General features: G+C 42.6%; 1 long non-coding RNA gene across 1 annotated transcript in view; it reads right to left on the reverse strand.

The window, feature by feature from the left end:
• LOC136011080 (uncharacterized) overlaps positions 1 to 13,453 on the reverse strand; it is a 104,820-nt gene extending 91,367 nt beyond the window's left edge. The window contains exon 1 of the long non-coding RNA XR_010611189.1: positions 13,423 to 13,453. This is a non-coding gene — a long non-coding RNA (uncharacterized LOC136011080). The remainder of the gene's footprint in view (positions 1 to 13,422) is intronic.
• Positions 13,454 to 18,895: the final 5,442 nt, after the last annotated feature.

An 18,895-nucleotide genomic window follows, 5' to 3' on the forward strand; every position in this document is an offset into this window, starting at 1 on the left:
CCAGAGTTCACCAATAGCAGCAACTGAAGGTTTGCCTCCGCAGAAGAAAGTGCTTTTATAATACATCAGTGTTTGTTTGGGTTTATTTTTGGTGGAATACCCACACCAGCTATTGAATGTTTTTGTCTACGTACTTCACCCACAACCAATAGCTTTGCATGCAAGTAAAAACCACACATCTCTGTGTTCACCAGCTGGCAACAGTAAACATTACTTATAATTTCACATGGGTTTAGAAACCAAATTGCTAGCTTGGATCTTAAATAGTCTTTTTTTTTTCCTGCATCCCATTCTCACTTCCTTCCAGACTTTGCAGGTACTGTGCATACACCCTGCTCTCCATACGTGCTTTCTACTCCTGTTGATTTTTAAAGCCGTGAATCCAGCTGAAAGAAATTTAGTCTGTTGCTTGGAAAGGAAGAGACAGCTCTGAATCTTCAGCATTGTTCATGACTGTTCACTGACATAGACTATTGCCAAGTCTATATAAACCGGGGTAATTGTTTCATGCCAACATGAGTGTGTGGTTTTGGCAGCTACAACACTGCACAGGAAAATATAGGATTGGGAGAATATATATAGCACATGGCAAGTTCCCAAATGCCCCACTTAGAACCAACACATTTTGAGTAAAATGATGCCCAAACGTAAAACTGAAATATGTCCGTCAGAGTTTAACGCTGCTCAGACAACCAGTTTGCACCACTGTGAGACGAGAATGTGGGGAAGGTTTTGACGCTGTTTAAACCTGAGGTCGAAGGTTGCTTGGCTCAGGCGGCTGGGCCCTGCTTGTCTCAAAACCAGATCAGTGGAAGTAAAGCGCAGCACTTTCTCCTAATCTAGGTAAAGACTGGGTTCAAGCACAGCTTTACCACAGCAGCAGCAAGATAGGATTTGATTGAATGATGCACAATGAGGACAGGCCCAAACAGGGTCATGAGTGCGTACTCCTCTACGTTGCTTGCTTCTCTCTGTGTAGACGGCCTAACCATGCTGGGAAACTATGGGGCTGGGATAAATGAGAATATGGATAAAAAGCAGAAATAAGCAGGGCCTAGAGCACATTTTAAAATAACAATTGTAAATTGAGGGATCACTTAGCCATATTAGTCAGGAAATCCTGCTAGCAACAACTTGTCCATTTTGGCTTCCCCAGCTGTGCTACAACTCAGGTTGGTTATATGCAACCCTTTGCTTAAGCATGTTACTCTTACAAATACACAGGGGAAATCAGTGTGTGCCACCCAGAGGAGTAGCCTATATGAGTAGGCTTTGGCTGCACAGGTCTTGGAAATTAACCCCATCATGTGGCCGCCAAGGTAGCCATACCATTGCTATTAAGAGTAGGATCTCAAAGGCCAGGATGACAACCAGAAAGACAAAAAAAAAAAAGAGGTCCAGTTCTCCCCTATCTCCAGCTTTACCAGAGGCACTGGGAATTCTAGCATTGTTCTCAAACCAATCTGCAGGAAGGCAATGCCGTTCTCAGGGCAGGCAAGAAGTAAGATTATTCCCAGCGTGTTGTTATTTTCCTCAGGCTAATACAACGAGGGCCTGGAGAACAAACTTGTAGTGGATGGGGAATTCTGTCAGGAGTTGTAGCAGGAGAAAAATATGTTATCTGGCTTAGATGGACACAAAAGGGTGTTCTAGCAAGTAGACACTAATCTAGGATTTGGAAGACAAGTGCTTGATTACCTGCACTGTCCCAGATGATGGACAGATCACCTACAGCCAAACTTTCAGCATTATTCAAATGCAGGCAGGTACATGGAAAGCACTTTCATAAGTGCTTAAATTCCCAGATGCATGCCCTGATAATTGACTGGAAAATCCCATCTCTGTCTCTAATTCCTTGTCAATAAAATTGGAACAGGGGCATTGCCCTATATTATAGGAATGTTGTGAGAATAAATACTCTCAAAATCAGAAGAAAGTAAATACAACACTAATAGGGTTTGTACCAATATCTCTGTCAGATCTTTGTTCCATAGTGTACTGGGGGGCTCCCTGCCCACAGCAGGGGGTTGGAACTAGATAATCTTAAGATTCCTTCCAACCCAAACCATTCTATGATTCTATGATGCTATGTTTTGCAAGTAGGTCCCATTCTGGATAAAGCCACATTAAGAACACCAGCTAGAATAAATTATTTGTATGTTTTCCAATAGCTTATCTAAAACCAGGCAAACCTTAGCGCATGCTTTCACAGGAGTACCACTCTAGTCAGGGCTCAAATCTAAAGTGTGAGAGGGTATAAAGACACAAGTTAGGTAATTAGAAGATTACATTGAACTGGGCATGCATGAAAATCAACAACTGTCAACTGCAGTCAAACAGAATGGACTTGTATTATATTGGTGCTTAGGTACAGCAGAGATAAGGAGCTGGACCCATCTATGTTGGTGCTATAGTGTGCTTAGCTCTTGCAGTACTACTCAATCTCTCTTTTTCTCTATGTTACAAGCATGGTTATTATCAACAGGCTCCATGACACCTCTGCTGATCCTCTTTAAATCATTTCAGCTCACTTGAGCTTGCAGCAAGCAGGGTCTAAATGATAATAGTAGGCCTAAGGCAGTTATCCAAGTTTTCATCCAAGCCCTTAGCAGCGAAAAGCCACCTTTCCTGCTATGTTTTCACTTCATCTTAGTTTCTCAACAGTATTTTTCTGTTACCATAACCTCCAACAGCATTTTTCTCTTTACTAAAGATGGTCAAGTAGAAGGATTTGTTGGCTGGACATTTTCCTGCCTCAACAGCAGAGAACAGCATGAGACTACTTCTTTCACCAATGAAATATGGAGGCATCTAAGCTGACTGGGGCAATCGTTTGTATGCTGCCAGCCTTTCCTGTGGCAGACATCTGCACCCGTTCACCTTCACCACACATCAGGTTTTCATTGCTAAATAAAGTAAACCAACAAACCAAAAAGAATTCCTAAATGCATCAAAGCATGCTCTAAGTTATAGCAGCCCCCCTCAAACAAACAAAAATGTAACTTATGGAAGACAGTCCAAAGGATCTACTTCCAAAAATATTTACCTAAAGCACAAATCAGATCAGTTGCCTGACATGGTTTCCTTCCACAAATATTCCATACGTGTATACGTGTGTGTGCATGTAGCGTGAGTGCACGCTAGTGTAACAGCTACAAGTTACAACTATAGGTAAATCTCTTACCAAAAACAAAGCGAAGAGAGAAAATCAAAAGGCCCTTGCCCAGTGCAGCTCTCTGCTAATTAAACACTGGTGTTAATTGCACTAATGTGCCTGGACCCTGTTCCCTGTGTTTGTTGTGGTGCCTGCACGAGCTCTGGATCGCTCAGAACTTTCACATTCCCACAGAAAATGAAACCGTCTATAAAAGGAATGAAAGGCTGTGATATGTATATATATCTATAGGGCTATTTTTAAAGAAAAGATTTTTTGTGTGTGTGCTAGTTCAAAGCTAGCTTTGATTATCTAAAGCAAAAGTCAGTCTTTAAAAAGGGTCAAAAATAAATGTAAAGATGGAATCTTTTCTTATTTAATCCATGATGAAAAGAGCATTTCTTATTTGCAATACTCCTGCCTCTCAATGTTTAGGTTATCTTATTTTATCTTTAATTAAGGTCGAAATGTAAAAGTTTCAGGCAGCATTTCCCGTCCTTCCTTTACGAGATGTGCAAAGCAGCATTCCATCGGGGCCAACAGCCAGTAAAAGGGATGTCATTTGACACCCTTACACAACTATGCATACCGTGCTGGAACGGAGAGAGCGGGATTATGCGAGTGGATAGAAAGCCCTTCTAGAGAGAGGATTTATTCACATTGTTTTTCTTTACACATTCTGCTCGCTGAAGATAGTAAATCAGCTACTGGACTTGCAGAAACAACTCTCATGATGGCTAAAGAATTTAGGCACAAAGTAGATGAAGGCAAAGATCTAGCCTCTCTAGAGCAGCTCATAGCAACCACGGGAAGAGACTGACAGGCACCCACGTCCGCAGGGGCTAAACAGTGCCTATGCCTGAACCGTATTCCTCTTCTAAGGCATAAGAGGTGGGCTGGGTTTCCAGAGCCCAGGCCAAATCCCACAGTAACCTTCTGCTTTTATGGTAGGCTAAACCGAAACCCCGGATCTGCATGTTACAAGATGCCAAAGACTGTACTTTACAGTTGCTGTAAGACAGAAACAGTCTTTTCTGGTAAGAAATCCCTTATCTGCAAAGATTAATTAATTGGTGAATAGTTTTGCTTTGTTGTGAAGGCACAGAGCTTTGTATCACTGCCCACAGACAGGGATCTCGCTTTCTGCCTTTGAGATTCCTTCAGGCTTTTGCCATTTGACTAACAGAGTCGACATCCACTAACAGAACAAACACTTTAACTCCATGTCTCACATTTTCCTCAAGTAAAGATCTTACAGCACAGAATTCTGAATCAAATCTTAATCAAAACCTCTAAGCACGAGATCTGAAAGTAAATGTTTCTCCGAAAACAATCTCGAGAGACAGCAATTTCACTTGAATGACTCCTCCATTTTGCTATCGATTTTCTGTAAAATTAACTTTATTAACAACATGTCCTCTGGTCAACATGTCGCCACTGCCCTCAAACTTAATGCATTACTTGAACACAGACATTAAAGGAGTTACATACATAGAAACGAGCCTGTGAAGGACTGTGTCACAATAAAAGTTATTTTCACAAGCTCCACCCCTCAGCATCACCCCTGGCCGCATCTTATTTAGCTGGTGAAGTTCTTTGTAGCAATACCAGCCCATTTTATTTGTCCATAAATGTAATTCTTCACAGACAATGACATTTTTATTAGTAAATGAGAAACAGTGTGTGCCAGCAGAGAGGGCTCTGACTCAGACAGGGCTGACTAGGGGTCAGGAGACTGTCATACTGTTCCCAAACTTGCCCATGGTCTGCAAATCCTTCCAATCATCCTTACCTCCATCTGTTTTTTGGCCCTTCTCTAAATAGGATCGTGCTTTATGTGACAAAAAACGTCTCTATTATCCCCATGTATGTGGTGGTACTGTTCCCATCTTGCTGGAGCCCTGATCTTGACGGGGGCCTCTCAAATTTGGCACAATGCAAGAGGTTCCAATTAAAAATAATTGATCATTAAGAGGCAGAGAATGGTAAAGAGTGAGCTGGTGCTTTACTTTCTGTCAGGAAATAGTCAAACACTTGTGGCAAAGTAGAGAAGTGTGATGACACCGAATCTTCCCAAAGAAATGAAAGTGGGAATTGTCACTCATCACCTTTTGGGCTTTTGTGTAACATGCGTAAGGAATGTTCCTGTCTCTGAAGAGTCTCTGTGGACTCTTCAGATGATGGGATTTAGTGTCACATGCCCTCTTCTGCCTGTCTTTTTTTGGTTGTTGTACAAAGTGTTGCCATGTGGGGTCTGTGTGATAGCACATACTGCAAAGTATCTCCAGCTGAGTGGGATCAGTGCTGGCCACTCGGATTGTCAGTTGGCTGACTATTCCTTAAAAATGAAAACCAGACACTGAGGAAACTATCTTGTTCATAAAAGGAAAATATTTATCTGCAATGAAAAAAACCAGCCCCCAGCCCCAGAAGTAACTGGCTGGGTATTTCATTAAATGATCACTACTGAAGTGATTAAATAATTAGGCAGCAGAGCAAGGAGGAAGCCCACTACTTCCCCCACAGCTCCAAAATATGGGTTTGAATTAAGCAAAATAATTTCCCAGTTCACTCTGAACTGCTTCAATTGAAAAAAAAAAGGGGGGGGGGGAAGGAAGTCTGAATGTTTTGTTTAAATTCTTCTTAAATGAAGCAACTCTGAGTTTGAATTTGAAATGCACCCAAAAAGAGTGAAAAACATTAAGCAACCTTATAAGGTTCAGCTGGAATTAAGGGGCAGACTAAGGGATGGACCAAGGTTTAAGACTGAGAGGTGAAGGCAGGAAGCTGAGCTTTTAGAACCATGGGCAGTTTAAGAGAGATGGAAAAATCAGTTTGGCCTACAGCTTGCCTCATATCACTGATAAAGTCTAACCTACTTCACCTGCACCATGCAGACCTGGTAATGAAGGAAATAAGGCAGCAGATAGAACATTTTGCTGAATGACATTAGAAATCGCATATAGGGAAAAGTATTTATGGAGAGCAGAGAAAGAAAGGAGCAATAAAAATAACTGAGACCAAGACAGAAGAGGTATATGGGCATAGCCACAGCTACACATATATTTGCCTTTGTTGGGTTTCAGGCTGGCCAGAAGGAAAACAACTCCAGTACAAAGGCATGCTTCAGTGCCTGCTCAGCTCATGCTAACCGTGCCTGCCTGCTGGCTAATGCCATGGGCTGGCTTGTAGACTGGGCTGGCTACAAGCCAGCCATCCTGGGGCCTGTGCAAGGTGAATGCATGACTGCTTGCCCCAGTCCAGCCAGCTGTTACTCTGGGATCCCTCACACTGCCTTATTAACAGGACATACATAGCAAAGTACTGCCTCTCTCACCCAGTAAGTGTTGTGAATTGCTCAGGCTGCAAAGTAGCACCTAGTCATACATAGCTGCAGTAGCATCTCCAATCTATGCTGACTGTAAACTGCTGTGATCAATGTGATAACATATTATATTCCTCCCATAAACTTTCAAAAGTACAAATTTTTCTGACAAAGAAATTCATTAAGGCTGCCGGAGCATGGAGTGCCTTTCTAGAATGTCAGTCCTAGCTATTCCCTTGGAAACCAGTAAACAAAGAGTTAAGGTATGAGCAAACACAACCTTAACTGTGCTGTTTGAGCAATGCCCCAATATGGCCATAACACACTGAGCCTGTGCTATCTCAAAGGCAGAGTGTAAACGTTTGGGGAATAGGGCACATGACCACAGGACAGTCTGAAGCCTTCTCTTTGCAAGGGAAACTGGTCTGTGGGGAGGCTGCCAGGGACTGGGGGCAGTGGTGGGCTGACACCCACTTTGTCCAAGAGACAGCTGATCTCTTCCTCAGGACTAACACATAGTCATTTTACAACCCTTGTCCTCGCAGAATACCGCAGGACATCACTTCACCCTCCAGCACTGAGCCTGCTCACCATCCTGCCAGCACCATTGTGCATTTCTGGTAGTACCCTGGGGAGGAAGAGCTCTAGGTGTTGCTATGATCACAATTCACAAAGTCAGCACCAAAAGGAGCCACACTACTGATACTGAAGCACCCACATGAACAGAGGAGGCAGGGAAAGAGGCAAGCCATCTTTCAGAAGGACAAAGCCTTTCTCATGCCCAGCAGTTTTCTTGTATCACAGCCACAAAGCAAACAAGTACTCCAGCTTCTCCAGCTGGAGCAGAACAGCTCCCACAGCTGACCTGCACAATCCACCCTGGTGAGGGCATGGGGAGGGTTATTCAGGCCTTGCTTTTGAAAAGGTTTGTGGTTTACCACATTTGCCAAGATGGAAAGGTGTAAGATGCTAACAGACAACTTTGCTGCTGTGTCAGTTAAGGCATGGCTAGAAGAGGAGAGAGTGTGCAGTCTCTGCTATAGCACAAATGCTGCCCTGAAATGTGTGGCCACAGAGAACCCTGCTCAAACACTCTTTACCATGGCAGGGGTACACTCAGAAGTGGTGTGCTGTCCCTCTTCTCCATTTATTTCTCATTCTCTGCTCCCTAGGAAACTGAGAATCACATTAGCATCTCCCTCTTTTTTGTCCTACTTTGAATGCTGAGTAGCTAGCACCCATTATTCTGTGACAATGTCCCATCTTACTGACATGTCTTGAATATGTACATTTTTATACTGCTTTAATAGTGCTATTTTAAACTTTAAAGCCTGTCACTTGTCCCCAGGAAAGTCAGATGGAAAATAATGCTATTCTCTTATTTTTCTGGTCTTCACTTCCAAAGTAGCAGTCCCTACAGCAAGCCTCTGTCCTCCTGCGGGTTAGAATATCTGTAGCCAGTCTGCACAGCACTGTCCTGTGACTACAACTGAAGGCAAATCCTAGCATTGCAATTACAAAACACCTGTAGCATGTGAGGGCTTGTTCTGTGATCACTTACAACCCCTTGATTTGGATTTTTGGCTGAGCAATGAATGCAGTATCAAGTGAGAGATAAACACAGACATTGAAGACTACAAAGCTAAACACTATTTATGGCTGTTCCTACCTTCGTATGGACACAGTATGTACTAGTGTGTCATGGTACACTAGTACAAGATCAAGAGGTGGACCACAACACTGAGTTTTGAATCCAGACCTCCTCCAGTCCCCGAGGCCCACAGTCCAGTCTCTGAAAACAGGCACATTCCTACAGTTTGGGCTTTCCCAGATTATCTCATAAGGGGGAGAAATTTCCCATTACCATATACAAAGAACCAAAATGCGGAAGCTGTCCTACAGCAAGCTGACAACAGCATCCTCATGCCCCTTAGAAATACTTTTCTGACTCAGGGGTGAGCTGCAGATCGTATACACAATCCCAAGTTCTGGGTGCAAAACTCAGTCAACTGGCTCAGGAAATTGGGCTAAGGCCTGTTCTGCTTGACAAAGAAAAGCCCTATGGTAGAGCTGGCTAGCGATAACCAACATGACCTGTCTGCATTTCATGTATAAGAAAAAAGGCTAGGGAAGACTGCACCTGCCTAGACTGCTGTCCTTTCTAGTGATAACCACTGCATTTTCATCAGAGAATTTGTCACCAGCAAATTAAGAGTTAACCAGGATGGAGGGAAGAACATATTTCTTATTTGTCTCCTCATGCAGTTAAAAGAAATCCTCTTAGATTCAGGTGTAAATGTCCCTTCTCTTGACCTACAAGGTATTTGCCATACTGTCTGTCTCCAGGGTTAAAAATCTCCCTGGCAGTAAGAGCTTCTGTAAACACTCCCACTTTATCTGCAGAGAGTGAGAATCCCAGCAGTACTAGAAAGAGATATAAATGGAAACTGTTAAAAAAAATCATTTAAAATATCATGCGGCACATGCTAAGAGTAACAGTGATTTCTGGCAAGAATTAATTAAACTAGATGAAACGCTTCTGATATGATTTGTGCTATCAGATCATTTAATTGGTGCTGGCTTTTAGTTCATCTTAACAAGCTTCTGTGAGGGTGAAAAAGAAATAATTGTTTATTTAAATGGCAATAATTTGGGTTTCTTTAATTGATTCCTAGTGTGAAAGCATCGATTCCCGCTGTTTGCTAAAATACTGGGTGGAAAAGTTCCAGCATGATGTCCAATTCCGGAGGGCAGAGTCCATTCCCCACTGTAGCCTCCCATCTGCAATCTAGCCTGCTTCAGCCCTGTCATTTCTCTTGCCTTGTCTGTATACTGCTGAGCACTGAGGCAGGGCCTAGCTACTCTCAAGTGCTGGTGGGCTTATTAAGTATTCCTATGCGAAGCTGATGATGTGCTCATAAATAATATTGGTGGGACTGAAATCTGTTTTCTTTCCAGCAGGCTGGGTATTCAGAAAAGGAAAAGTTTTTGAAATAAAAGAAAAAATCAGACACCCAAAGAGTGTCTAAAAGGGAAGAGGTTTTAGACAATAGAAAACCTTTCTTAAAAAATCAAAACATTTTTTCTATCACTCAATTCAATTCACCAATCCTTGCCCAAGGACAGGGAGGAAATTGATTTTGCTTCATTATCAGGATACAGTGTAGAAATGTCACTGAGCCTACAAAGACACATATTAACAGTTTCAAAAGTGGGGCTGGTTGCTCCTGTTTCTGCTGACCCCTAATTTGTTGGGTGCCAGTTAGTAAAAATGTCATAGAATTCCTGCTGGGTAAAAGATGGTACAGGACTAAGGCATGCAAAAAAGCCAAAGGAACTCCCAACCCCCCAAAACACAAGCAAAACAAACAAACATAAAAGACATTTCTTCAGTTTGAAACTCCATGGAAGCATATTGCAGATTTATGCCTAACCCAGTGCTGAATTACGGGTCACTGCTGTAAGACCAGAACTCCTTACGTCACTTAATCTAATGAGGTCTATGAGAGAAGAAAAAAGGCCCAGTTTGTAAGATCTGAGGGGCTGAGACCTTATCTGCACACTTTCCTGTAAAGCTCCAGGTGCACTGTGAGATCTATATCATCAGTTCCATGCTAAAAACTATGCTGTTTAAAACAAAACAATCAAAGGCTGAAAAGCAAAGCTCTCAAATATCATGAAGCAGCAAAGCAAAGTTTGCCTAATGTAACCTTCCTTCAGCCTCCGGGTTGTGTGGTATAATATACTGTTTCAGTCTCTGACCAGGTACTGCCCCCACATTCATTTTTTTGGCAAGAGCCCCTGCTTCTCTCCAGGCACGGGACTGACAGTGCTGTGCATACAAAGCAGCTCTTCAATATTCTTTTTAATCTCAGCTCTTCAGCGTGGGGCGCCGGCTTCATCTACTACAAACTGTCGCAACTCTGCATGAACAATGATACTTTTCCATTCTGTGCTGGTTTTTCTTTGCTGTTCAGCTCCAGAGCCCCAAAAGCTTTGCACTAGTTAACACATCTATTCCCAAAACGTCCCTGTGAGGTGAGGAAATATTATCCCTAATTTAGAGAGTAAGATTGAGTTACTTTCTAAAGAAAAGTCAGAAAGAGGCAGGAAAAGCAACCAGATCTCTGGAGTCCCAATCAACCACCTAAATCATCATTTTTACAACAGGCCTCTGGCCTTTATTCACACCACAGAACTTCTGCTAGAGGTTAGGCAGCAGTGCCAGAGACATAGCCCCATTCACTGACATAACATAAATCTACTACCATGACTCGAGACCAATATATTATATGACCCTGCTCTAGGTTTACTTGGGGTGAAATTCAGTCCTATGCAAAGGGCCAGCATTTACATCTTTTCTCAACGGTTTGCAGTTCTGTGTGTGCCTCACGCTTACCCTCTGATCCTTCTCTGGAAAGAAAGAAGTCATGCTGCTGATCCGCTAGACACAGTGATCACGTGATCAGCGGCACATGTGTACAAGACTATGATTAGAAGGGGCAGAGTGAAGGTTACACTGGCCTTTTGAAAGCTCTTTGGTAATCTAAAAAGTAGCAAGTTAAATAATAACACAAACCCTACATTCGAAGTCCTTTTACTCAACTAATTAAGGAACAAAATAATCTCCACCTTTCAGCCAAGGTCTGTGTAGCAGGAGTGTGTTCTGTACACTTGAATACCTTTGACCTGCAAATGAAGAACCTTTTATCTTCTTTAAATGGATGTCTTACCAAGTGAAAGAAAGGCCTCAGATTTTTTCGCAGAGGTGCCTGCTCAGTTATGTGAAGGAGAAGACTGATACAGCATACGGGTCTCATTCCTTCTGCACTTTGCCAAGTTTATGTATTTTCATCTATCCGTCTGCACGGCCAGTGAAGCTTGTGAAAACCCTTAAGCAGTGGAAGTTCCCTGTCCCTGTATGTCCACAGGTGATTTCCAGAACTTTATTGTTCCACAGTTCATGGCAAAGCAGCAGGCAAATAAAGAATGTTTTCCAAAATCATAATTGAACCAAATTAGATATGAGATCCACTGGAGCAGTGACATCTTCCAGTCTCCCTGCTAAAGTCACATTTTCATTGCCTGCTTTGAGGCTCATCAATCAGTCCAAAGGTCAAGATTGCAGTGCAGCAGAAAAAGTATAACTCCTCACACACATGCATGCACATGCACTTCCCTGGTCTTTGGAAACATTCCAGGAGACGGGAAGCAACAACACCCACCCCACCCCCCAGCCTCCAAAGCAAATTTACCAAATCAGATATTTAATGTTGAAAACAGGTTGCTTTTATAGTTCTAGTACCTGCCATGGTCTCCTTTTTTTTCTGAATAGGTATTAATAAGTTGTAATAAATTTAATGAACAGTTAACAAGAGACTGAAGAAAACAGACCTACCATGTTCAGAATGCCATTCTTTGTTGCTGTCATTTCTAATTTCAGCGTTTGAATTTCTTCATTTAAAATATGCTTTATGTTTTGAAAATATGCATAGGCTTTTCAGGGTGGCTTTTAGCAATGCAGCTACAAAGCATCTCTCATATATTAAGGATTTATTTTTGTAAGAGCCTTCTGAATAAAAGAAGACTTATTCCCACTTGGCAAGTTGTGCAGCTATTGTACCCTACTGATCCCATAGCTGTGGCTGTACGATGTCACTACATTCCAGTCCCTTGCCTGTATTCCTGTGGTGTCTGGGAGAACCAGGGTGTTCAGGATTGCAGAAGGTTGCAGCAGTGTTGATGCAGGCAGCAAATGCTGCAGCCCAAACAAAGTTTCTGCAGCTGGCCTGAGACAGTGAATTAGACACTTGGAAGTTAAGAAGCTGGGCTTCTCCTCTGTTTGGGCAAAACTTAGTTTTGCTGGCCTATCAAAAGGGGCTAGTGTCAGCCTAATGCTGAGCTCACAAAGCACCTAGAAACAATCACAGAAAACAACCTCAGGAAGTCTGTTACTGAAAAGGCCCCGTGCAGGCTCAGGAACCCACCGAGCTAATTGTTAGAGGTGCAGAGTGAATTTTAGAGAAGATTCACCCCAGGTTTGCCTCTCTCCTATTGCTCCTCCTTGGCATCGCCTATTAGCCAGTGTTACAGCCTGACTACAGGCTTAGGTGTGTCACCCTTTGATTCAAATCACTGTAGCTCTGCTCTTACACCATTAAGTTACGCCAGGACATTTCAGCCTCAAGAAAAGGCCAGGGCAGAGAACAAGAGCTGGGACCTGAGCTTTGCTAAGTTGCACTTGCTGCTCCAGCTGCCCTAAAAAGACAAGGGTTCAACGGCAGCTGGGCTCTACCCTGCTTACTCTGCTCTGCCCTGGCAGCAGCAGCTACCAAGGCAGCTTCCCTGGGCTCTCCCACAGCCAAAAGATTCGCCACAGCTTCACTTCTGGTTTGGCTGCCCTTGATAATTGCCTATTTGCCTATACCCAAACCTTCCCAAGGCCACACAGAGGTGGAGGCTACACCCAAATTCCAAGTCTCAATATAGTAGCTTAACCACGAGACCGTCCTCCCTGTCTTCTTTCTCAGGCACATATTGCTTCAGTGTCTATGCCAAATACAGCATAGTGTCTCACAAGACAAGGTTTCCTTCTCCCCTCTCCCCAGCTTCAAAGGGATATGTTCACTTACTGTTTTAAAACAAGGGGTAGCTCAAGGAAAAGCTCTATGAGGGAACTACAGTTTACCTTAAAACCTAACCAAAGCAGGCACAAATTCAGTCTCTGGAAAGGTATTTCATGACTACAGCCATACTGCTGAAGTTGTTACATACTATCCAGCCCACATTCTTAAATCCATGTTCCCTCTCCTGCCTAATAGCACGGAGATATGAAAAGGAGAGGGTTGTCTGGCCTGTGTACTTTGCCTGGTAAACAAGTACCAGCATAGTACAGAGATTACAATGCACACAACACACTGTCTGTCGTTGTGTTTACACTCACCTACATCTCTGCTCTAGCTGCATCATTCCTGTGGAGTGCAACAGTCTCTGGTGGCTACAGAGCATCCTCCAAGATAATCTCCAAACCTAGCAAAATAAGGGAAGAAATTCTGTCAGCTACTGAATCAATGAGAGCTTCAGTAATTCAAAAGGATAACATTTCTAACAGCAGAAGCACAATGCAGGGTGGGTTAATGCCCAAGCTTACTGATCTGTACCCCAGATTCTGCCAGATGCAGGCAGGCATGATTGCTAGAGGCTTTCTCAACTTTTATGCAAACTCTGAACCTCCAGAAATCCCAACATATGTAACTCTTGAGGAGGCTTAATGTGAATTCTTTGCTCCCATTGTTCTCCTGTTCACATGTTGGGAGACTTCTTCCTGCTTCCTCCTTGTCAGTGGAGACAGCTTCAACAATATGGATTTTATTGTACACCCCCTACATCCCACTTCTGCCCCTTGTCAATAGCACAGAGGCCCAAATGCCATCTCAGCTGCGAAGAGGAAATGACTATTCACAAGGCACAAAGGTTTATGGATTTCTGCCTAACAAAAGATTATTTCTAAGCAGACTCTTCGTGTACTGACGCCTCATCTCTTCTAGGAGGAAAGCAGACAGCCCCCAGTGTGTCCAGCACCACCAAGTGAGAGCACTCTTCAGGGCAGGTGTACTGTGCAAGGTAGCCTCTTAATCTTCTCACATGCACAAGCGCTATTTTTCATACCAGCTGCATCTTAAACACTCAGTTAAGATGGTGATTAGTGGTGGTGGTAGGGTGTCACAGTGGGAGCTTTCTTAAGAAGAAAAGGCTTTGATTGAGCCAATGAAAGCTGTTGCCAGGGAACCAGATGCCATGAACACACCACTCCAGCAGAGCAAGAATACAAACCATGTGAGTGCTGGACTGAGCTTTAAATGCATTTGCTGGTTGAGGCCTGAACACACCATTAACTCTTTCAGTACTCAAAAGAGTTTACACAATGAACGGGGAAGATGAGAATCTGATACAAACACAGAGGAGCAAAATGATATCTCCCAATATCTCTCTATTACACCCTGTTGATCCAAAAGAAAAACAAGCTGGAGGAAACTTTTGACCTTCGGTTTTTGACTGACAATGAAGGCTTGTTTGTTTTGTAAAGTATGTAAGGAAACTTCTCTTCAAAGTAACAGTTTTACACTAATGTGAAAAGGAATCAGATAAGTGCTCAGATAACCCTATAAAAGTATTGAGCTTGTTTTTAGGGGTTGTTACACATGAGGTTTGATGTGCACAAAGTGTTCATCGGTCAGTTGCTCTTCAAGAGGAACAGAATAGCTTAGATTCCATTTTTCCCAGATCTGAGCTGGTTTCCAACACAAATGTTACCGATTTGAATTTTATCTGATCAGTTGCCAATTTGTTTCAAAGTTAACTTTCCACTCTGATTACTAAACAGCCTTGTACTCCACCGACAGAGCATTTTTTTCCTAATGTAAATTCCACAGTGCTCTGCAACCCTACCAGTAAAACGCAGCTAAAGCTCTAATTAAAAATCATGCCTGCCATATGTCAATTCATAAGAACTAAAATTAAACTAACAAGGGGCTGTAACCAAAACTTTTTTTGAACACAAGAGCCTGCCTACTCCATTTTGAAGCTGTAACATGTGGAAGCCTGGGTAATTCGTGCAGGACAATAACTAGCCCCAAACATTTTCATCTTTGGGCTTCCCATTCAAATCCAGCACAGGTTCCTAAGTACAAAAAGCTACTCCTACTCCGTAGCCTGAGTGAAAGCCCCTCCATTCCTGTGTAGTCAGCCCTGTGCTTTGATTCCGCGGAGTTGGTAACAGTGTTGAGCAAGTAACATGTTGCTGGCAATATTACACCGAACTCCCCCTGTCACTCTCCATTTCAGCCTTTTTATATCCTGTGGTAATGCCAGCCATCTATTGAGCTACGAGTTGGGGTTCAGTGTACTCCTGCCTTTTTATGCCTCTCCCACAGTGCAGAAGGCCTGGGGGGAAAGGACATAGCAATACCATTATAATGCTTAAGTGGCCATAAAGTCCCAGTGTGAGTCCTAACAATCTGAACATAAGGGACAATAAAAATTGGGCCCCTCAAATTTATTCTAGGGGATTGGCAAGTGTGGGTGTAGTGCAAAGCTGATTTAAAATTTTCACACAAACTCCTGTGCCAGTTCCTGCCCAGCTTGCTGATGATGGAGAAATTGGTTCCTGAGTACCCACTGGCCATCCAACCAAACGTAGTGCCTCACTGTCAAAATGACACCATTCTTCCCCCCGCCCAGAGCCTCTTGGAGTCCCATATAACATGGTTGTATTGCATAGGTGAATGCTGGCAGAACACACACACAGAGCAAATTACAGTGCTGAAAAAGGTACTGCACACTCATACAGAGCACTTCTGTCTCCCTAGATTCTACAGCAATTTACTTGATGGTCCAGGGGCCTGCTGTGGGCTTGGCCCTGGGAGCCTGCATTAGGTCCCGTGTTGCTGTGAAGAGGGGCTGCCTGCCTGCTTATAATTTAACTTCTGGGTTTAATCTGCAGATATGCAAGCCAGGCTTATTGCAGTTGTTCCCACTGCAGAGCCCCTATCTCAGGCAAGACACAAATGCCTCTTTACAAAAATTCTCACATAACCCCCAATAAAACAGGGAAAAACAACACTGGAGCTCAGTTTAGGTTAGTAACGAGTAAGTGAAGAACTGGAAGAGATTTCTACAGGCATTGCAGAGTTATCTAAACACAACTTTGGCAATGCATGAGGGCTAACAGCCCAGTTTTCTAACCAGTTCCATACAAAATCTCTTAACAATCAAAACCAGTCAGTGTCTGCACTTTGTATTTTGAGCCTAAAACATACACACAGCTAGATACTGCACAGTGGCAAAGGAAGACATTCTGGTGTGCTGGCTTAGTGGGACATCAGAATGAAAGTGTCACTTACTGAACAAACATGAATCTGTGGCATGTCAGTGACCTCTGCAGAACTCCTGTCAAAGATCCCGCACAGATGTGGTCCTGTTCAGTTTGCAAGAGCAAACAGAACTGCAGTACAAGATGGTATTGTTACACAGGCTAATAATCCAGTCTGCACTACAAATACCTGCAGATGTACTGAAGTTAACCATCCTGGAGAGTAATACTTAACACTGGCTATTGCTGTCCCCCTCCTGCAATGTGTTGCTCAGCTCCTTGCCAAAGACAATCACCCCAAGGCATATGTATTCCTTACACGCACTCACACTCATGCTGCTTTGTTAGAGGAACTTAATTGAATTTACAAACTGGAGCCTTCAAGAAATATGAAGTGCAAGATGTAATTACTTCATTTACAAAATGTATTTCCCTCCTTTCCACATGCATAAGGATATAACTCTCAGTTGACATAATTCCATGTTCTCCCCACACCAAGGATCCAAACGTCAGTGCAAAGATTACTCCTGCTCCAGGACAAAAGTGACAGTGGCCTATAGGACACTAAGACATCATTTGTTGCAGCAAGCAGAAGATGCAAAGCTAGTGACGCAGAAGAGAGTGGGGAAAAAATGAGAGCTTCCTGGACTGAGAGAACTGAATGTTGCCCTGACAACTGGACTCTGTCCCCAGATATGACATAGAGTGCCTGTGCTCAATCCACAGGCTCTACACCAGGTCCACAGCCCTCTGACCAATCTCTACATGTCCATCCCCACACTCCCCTGCAACCCATATCCTCTTCAGTTTTGTCCCCACTCATTTCTCAGTCCTTCCTTTTCCTCCATGCCCAGCCTCCCCAGTGTTCCTTATGTCTTCTTCCTCTCCTTGGCACTAGCAATAGATTTTCCATTTCCTTCCTCAGACCCTACTCTTGTTTCCTTTGCTCAAATTGTTTCCTCCTTTGCTCTCAGGCCCACCTACATTCAGGTCAGCATCTGGTCCTACTTTGAGTTACCTTGTTATTTTTTTCCCAAGCAAACCTCTCATTACAATCACTGTCTTAATGAGACATACTCTGATACTCACTGAAAATGCATGTTTTCCATAGCTGTTCCATACCTACAGATTTATTATTTCAATTATACATTATTCTGAATTTACACACATCTGTTTTAGTAGCATTTAAAACAGATCTGATGCAGCACAAATGCTGGATTTTTGGTTGTAAAATACATATCCTTCTAAGATATAAACTAGCAGTACTCACTTATACAACTGACAATTATTAAAAGCGATTGCTGTTACAGCCTCTTCTCACAACATTAATGAAATGTAATTAAGCACTGCTTAATAACTATGTGGCACAGTTGGAGAAGAATTGCTAAAGAAATGCAAAGCAGAGAATCAGTGACAGGCTTTGGAAGTAAATTTAGATTGGTATTCTCACCTAAGTCTCTATTTTGTTAATTTATGTTTGGTTCAATTCATTATAAAGTCATGAAGAGCAATCATGCTCAGATGAAACTTATCCTAAGCTGGGGAGAATTTGGAATGGTTCTGCCAGTACAGGCTCATTTCTATTGCTATTCTGTTGTGGAAAGTGTCATTTTTGCCAGCTGAAGAAAGCAGCTTCTCTGTTTGAAGACATATTTGTTTTGTACATTTTCTATTGCTGTTTGTATATGGTAAAGCACTTTGAGCACATGTAGAATGAAAGACACTGTATAAAATAAAGTTAAAAGTTGTAGTGCTGTAGTATGTTGTAAGTCTTTGTACATGGCAGCAGGGGGCACTTCCACAAGATGATGCTGAAACGCAGTTGACAGACTGTCGTAGTTTGAAGGCCAGGCAGAAGCGCTTGCAGTGTATTCACATGCCACTTATAAAAGCAGAGCATGTTTGCACTCTGAACAACTCTCTGCCCCTTTTGTTCCTACTAAGAATTCCCAAAGCAAGATAAGTAGCTTAGTGAGAAAATTAAAGAAAGAGAAACTTTTTCCTTTGTACGAAGTATATAAAGGGTGAAGAAATGCACACCTGAGCACTGAAGGAAATAAATATCTGAATAAGTCCTCCCATCACAGTGCTGGCGTAGGGGTTAAAGAACAGGAACTCCATCACAGGAGCTGGGAATGCAACTAAGAGGCTGAGACTCTCACTTTCCTTTGCAGTTACCTAGGAAGCCCTTAGGGATTAAATATTTTCCATTTCAGAATGTTAACTAATGTTTAAATAATACTTTTAATGACAATTATTTTAAAATATCTTCTTTTCAATGAAAATCAAAATGTGATAATGAATGGCCTAACATTATAAGAGAGATACATGTCTGCTGTAGCTAAGACTGGAGCATCTTAACATTATTGTTTGGGAAGCCAAAACACACACACAAAAAAATGGAATTCTGGAGGGAAAAATCATTGTATCTGTGTTGTTCAATGTCAGATGAATTGGTAAACCTGCTAGTTCTAGGATTTGTGTATGGCTTTTTTAAGCCACATCTGTTATACCGATTTAAAATAACACTTTGTTTGAATAGCAC

This window comes from Lathamus discolor, chromosome 3 (assembly GCF_037157495.1).
Source record: "Lathamus discolor isolate bLatDis1 chromosome 3, bLatDis1.hap1, whole genome shotgun sequence".
Lineage (NCBI taxonomy): Eukaryota > Metazoa > Chordata > Aves > Psittaciformes > Psittacidae > Lathamus > Lathamus discolor.